Here is a 6,000-nt window from a genome sequence, read left to right as displayed (position 1 = left end):
CCAATTTCACTCTGCTACTTTGAACTTTAATCTGCTAGATTCTAGAGTGTTCTCAACATGGGGGTCACGAGCCCTGAGACTCAAATGACTTTTCCACAAGGGTCCCATATCAGATATAAGTCAGAAATTTATATTATGATTCACAGCTGTAGCAAAATTAAAGTTATGAAGTAGTAACAGAAATAATTTTTTTGGTTGGGGTCACCATAACATGAGTAACAATATTAAAAGGTTTTAGCATTAGAAAGGTTGAGAACCAGTACCCTAGAATCATAAGTCCAAATAAACTTCTATAAGTTGCCTTGTTCACATGTTTTAATTACAGCAATAGACAAGTAGCTAAGGCAGAGTCCACTCCACACCACGATGAATTCATTTCAACTTTCTGTCTGCAGCAATGTCTATTTCCAATTCAGGCCACGTTCTGTAGCAGTGGGGTAAGTCTTGAGCACATGAGTATTTAGAATGCACAATTTAACCGATAATACCCGTATTTAATTTCTTCCAATTAGGGTCACCCTTAACCCCACACTGATCATCACAACATTAGCCCTACTACCTAGTTATTGACAGTACCTTCTACTTTCAGTAATGCTAGAATCCGAATTTAAAAAATTGTGTTCTTCATATATGTATATGTGTATATATATATATATATATATAGTCTTTTTCACTTGCATGAAACTATCAAAATTTAAAACCGTGCTGCAATTACCAGTATTCTGGAGCACAAATTTTGGGAAGTGACGTTTTTGAATTGTTCTATTTTCATTTTACATATGTATGTGGGTGTGTACATAATTTTATGAAATTATAAAATATACAATTTTATATAAAATATGAATATTCATATAGTTTTAAAAGTTACATTGACTTTTAAAAACCACCCAAATCTATTGTGATAGAATAATATGGTATCAAAACACAATTCTTAGTTTTTAAAAGCAACAACCTTTCTGAAGAAAATGAAAGCGAAATGAAACAAAGCAAAGTTTTGTGTTGCTAACAATAAACAAACAAACTTCCAGAAATTCAAGAAAATTGGAAACTTGGAACTCCCAGGATTCACAGAGGATGCAAATTCAGCCAGATCAACTGCTTTGAACCCACATTTGTTGTGGGACTGGGGACAGCTCAGTTCTTTCCATGGCAACCGTTGGTGCTGTCATCAACACCGCAGGACAGTCTCTAAATAACCCAGCAGTTCTGGCCTTGGAGGGAGATAAGATCTTATGGAAAATGCAAAAGTTGGAGCAGATGTGCTAGAGTATGGACATGCTGGCAAGGAGACTTGCATCATATAGAAACAGTACCTGCTCACCAGACCAAACATAACACAACTCTCTTTGGCAAGAACCAACTATTTCTTACATGAATGATCTCACAAGACAGGTCATACAATCAGATGACAATGGAGGTTGTCTGACTCAAATCACCACACTCAGAAAGAGGTTTCTTTGAAGGAAGGATGCTACTATTTCCTCTTGAAAAGACAGTCATTTTATTGCTTTCTAATTATGAAATACATTTCCACTTTATACATTTAGAAATACATAAAACACAGAAAGCAGAAAAAGCAATTAGAAATTTTATGTCACCTGAGAATTTTTAGAATGGAATCATGCTCAATGTGTTTATAATTCCCTTTTTCACATGGCATTGGTCATTATTAATGAGTTTTCCTATTACATGCCTTATAAACACGACATTTAATGATTGTTTAGAAGTCTAGCATGTGCATGACCCAGTTTTTTCACCATTTCCATATTGTGGAGGGGGTGTTTCAATGAGTGTAATATGTCTACATTATGAATACTAATCATCTTATAAACAAGTGTTTATTCAAACTTCGAACTATTTATTTAAATTTATTTTAACACATTGTTACAAATGAAATTACTAGGAAAGGTTACTTCAAGTTCTCTGATTTTAAAAAGCCTTTTCAGACATTTCTCTACCCTTGCTTGGTTTATAGTCCCATATGCATTTTATTTAAACTTTTCTCAAACTAGAAAAAGTCTTATAGAGTTTTTATTTGGATTACATTAAATCCATAAATTCAAATGCAAACAACTGACATTTTTACAATTTTTCAGAAACTTAATATGTGTACCCACTTATTCAATTATGACTGTATTTCTCAGTAAACCTTGTAGATTTCTTCATAATGTTCCTGCACACTCTTTGTATTTTCCAATTTTTGTTACTGTTGTGAATACTGTCTTCCTATTTTATTGCTTAATCAGAGATTGTTATGATATATGACATGGAGACTAATTGTAAAATAGTTACATTCTAACCTACCTATTCATTATGCTGTTTCATCAGTTATATATTTATAATTGGCTGCTGTGTGTGTATTACAGTCTCACTATTAGAAAATGTTAAGTTTTGGCTTTTGATTCCCAATAATAACTTTGAAAAACATCTTGTACCTTCCATTAGCCACAGTTTTCAGAAAATGTAATCTTTGTTTTTTCCAAAATAGGAACAAGAACAATTTCTTTCCTATTTCACTACTAAATACCATGCTGGATGTTTGGTGTGGCTTTGACTTACGACAATACACACTTTGGGGGGTCGCATAGCTAGCAAAAACAGGTAGCAGGCGTTCTGTGATACAGTGAAAGCTGGTGGCGACAACAACAAAGACTCCTTCCAGAGGGAGTCACACAGAAGGTGCCTGGATGAAGCAGATCACAACGTATACTAATGTGCACCCCCAGATCACACCGTATACTAATGTGCACCCCCAGATCACACCGTATACTAATGTGCACCCCCAGATCACATTGTATACTAATGTGCACTCCCAGATCACACCATAAACTAATGTGCACCCCCGCATTAATAATATCTTGGCCTCCACATTGAAAACCCAAAGCCTAGCCCCATTTCTTTTCTCACGTAAAGCATTTTGTTTTCGTATGCTCCATGTCAAGCGGTCCCCTGGGTAGAGTGGCCTCAGCCATCTGCTGTCAGGGCTTTTGACGCTGGCTTGTCCCAATGTTGCAGGGTCTTAATTACTGTAGCTGTATGACATGTCTTGACGTCTAGTCACATGGGATTTTTCTATTGGTTTATGATTGTTCTGAATATTCTTGGACTCCGCTTTATTTGCATGTTACCCCACTCCTTGATGAAAAGTGAATGCTACTGAATCTATAGATCAACTTAGAGGGATTGTTACTCACTTTATATTGGGAAATTACTATTTTAACAAAAGAAAAAAGAATTGCAGTCCACAAATACCATATAATCCTTAATTTATTTCAATTCCTGTGAAATCTTCTCAGTAATGCTTCATAGTTTTTAATATCTTGTCTCGGATTTCTCATTAGGTCTCTTTTATTTCCACTCCTTCACTGAAATTATACTTATCGCCTCTCTTTTAAATTCTAGAAGATTCATTCTCGACTAGAAGCTTCATGGCCATCTCAGGCTTGACATAATCTAAACTCCTAGCTCCCCATACAGAAGCGTTGCAAACAACAACACCAACACCCTCCGACCCCCGTTGGTCTTCCTTTTACAAAAGCGCCCTAATCAGAAACTGGTCTCTGCAAGTCTTTCTTGCTCTCTTTCCCTCCAATGTCTGACACTTAGTCCACCAGCAAGTTCTGCTGATTTCTTCTGAAGTTTCTCAAATTTGTCCGCTTTTCTCCTGCTCACTTTCCATCGCCTTAGTCTGAATCCATGTGCCTCCTGGCCAGCGTTTCTGTAGTCATCTCTGAACACTGTGTTAGCCCTATGCTATGCTCTTAGGCAGCTACTTCATTCCCCCTCCTCCTCCCAACATTCTTAGAATTCTTCAGTAACTTCCCTTATACTTCAAATAAAATTGATAATTTGTAGCTTGGTCTTCAAGGACCTGCATTATCTAGCCCTTACCCGCCTCCCTGATTCCACATTGCATGATAATTACAGATTTTATTTAAGTGCCTTAATTATACTAAACACTTTTCAGAACAGGCTCATTGCCTATATTTTGCCTCAGTCTAGAATCTACCTCTAATGGCATTTATGCCCAGCTCTCATGCTTTGGAAAGGAGTCTAAGCCCAGGTTTAAGGTCATGGCCTGAAAGGGCATCTTCAGCCCCCTAAGACAATATAGATTTCTCTGCTCCAGCGTTTGCAGGCTTAACTCCTCAACATGTTTGTCTTTCTTCACAGCAATCATGATGATTTAAAATGATTTGCATAACTATTTCCTTATCGTCTCTCTCCCACAACCAAACTCAATTCCATTCGGGCAGGTATCATGTCCTGTCTGTAGCCACTACAGCATTCTGGGGGGCCAGATATATACTTCATCAGTATTTGCTGAATTACCAAATGATGGACTCCAGAGACAGAAGCTGTAGACACAAAACAATATAAGATGTGCAATGAACAAAGCAAACTGATTGTCTTACATCTAAAATCAAATTCCAAATTGAAAATACACTAAAAATTAGTTAAGAAATTTAGTTTTACCAACTTAGTACATAGTTAAGAATAAAAAGAAGAAAAATTAAGGATGTATATTTCTTGTTTAGAAATACCTTGTTTAAAAATAGATTTTTTGAGAATAGTTCTGTTATAACTCATGACTATAAAAGATACCATGTGGCCAAAAATTTGTTTTTTACTCTAAATTTTATTGGCAAGTATTCAACAATAATTGACAAATATATATACATAAACATTTATAATATGGCGGTCTGCAAGCATAATGTAGATAGAAGTCCACATGTGTATTGTCAGTGGCATCTTGTAAGCTCTGAAAACAGTAAATGCTTATTTTTCCTCCAGACTCCATGGAGCTGTCACAAAAACAAACCTCTGCCTAGGTAGAAATCATAATTTCTAACCACAGTGCAATAAAACTGGAAACACCACTAAAACACAGACTTCTCTGTCACCTAGAACATTTTTAAAGATTTATTTAATTGTCTTTAGTATTAAGTGTGGGTCTGTGTGTGGTGTGGGCATATGAGTGCACATGCAGGGAGGTCAGAGCTGTGATGACTCTGCAGCTGGAGGAGTTACAGGTAGCGGTGGGCCACCCAGCATGGGTGCTGAGAACCACACTCAGGTCTCTGGAAGAATAGCAAGTGCCCTTACCACTAAGACATCTCTCCAGCCCCAACCCAGTAGGGTTTTGCTTCTCCAAACAATGTTAGGATAAAAAAAAAATCGAACCTGAATTTGTCACAAAAAATAGACATAAATAATGAAAACAGCAAATTCTTGAATCAAGATGCTACATTAAAGCTAGTACTTGCAGGAACATCTTAAATATTTTTATCAATAGACAAGATGGAATAAAAATTAAGAATCAGTTAAAGTAGAAAGCAATACCCTCACTATAACCTGCTGTAGCACACATGTGTACTGAGAGATGATGTAGTGCTGTGATCAGAGTAATGAAAAGCTGGGCAGGTACAGGTGGGACTTCTGGACAGAAAGGACTCTGGGAAGAAGGAAGGCAGAGTCACCAACCAGACACAGAGGAAGCAGAATGTACAAGAGGAGAGACAAGAGCCTCCAGCCTTGTAACAGACTCACATAAATAGGTTAATTTAAGTTAAAAGAACTAATTAGAAGTAAGCCTAAGCTATGGGCTGAGCTTTCATAATTAATAATAAGTCTTTTTGTGATTATGTGGGAGCTGGCAGGAGAGATAGAAAAAGACTTGTTACAAAAACCTCAAACGGAGAGAATTACAGTAAGTGAAGACAGAGAGGCACTGGGAGATGGGCTGGGAAGAACAACGCTCAGACATGAGCGTCACCACGTTGACCCACGGAGATGGTCAGTACACAGTTCATGCTCCCATCTGGTGACTGCCAGGCTTATTGGGATGCCCAGCAACTGAGTAAACCAAGTGACATTGGTTAAGGAACAACTTGAAAGGCAGCCTTGGAGAAGATTTCCCGCGGGAGTGTTCGGAAGGCAGAGCCGAGAGGAAAGCTCACTGACGAGCCGTGCTGTAGCCACAGCTGAATTTTACTACTC

The sequence above is a fragment of the Chionomys nivalis genome, chromosome 14 (genome assembly GCF_950005125.1).
Source record: "Chionomys nivalis chromosome 14, mChiNiv1.1, whole genome shotgun sequence".
In the NCBI taxonomy this organism is placed as follows: Eukaryota; Metazoa; Chordata; class Mammalia; order Rodentia; family Cricetidae; genus Chionomys; species Chionomys nivalis.
Note: the sequence above shows the minus strand (reverse complement) of the source record.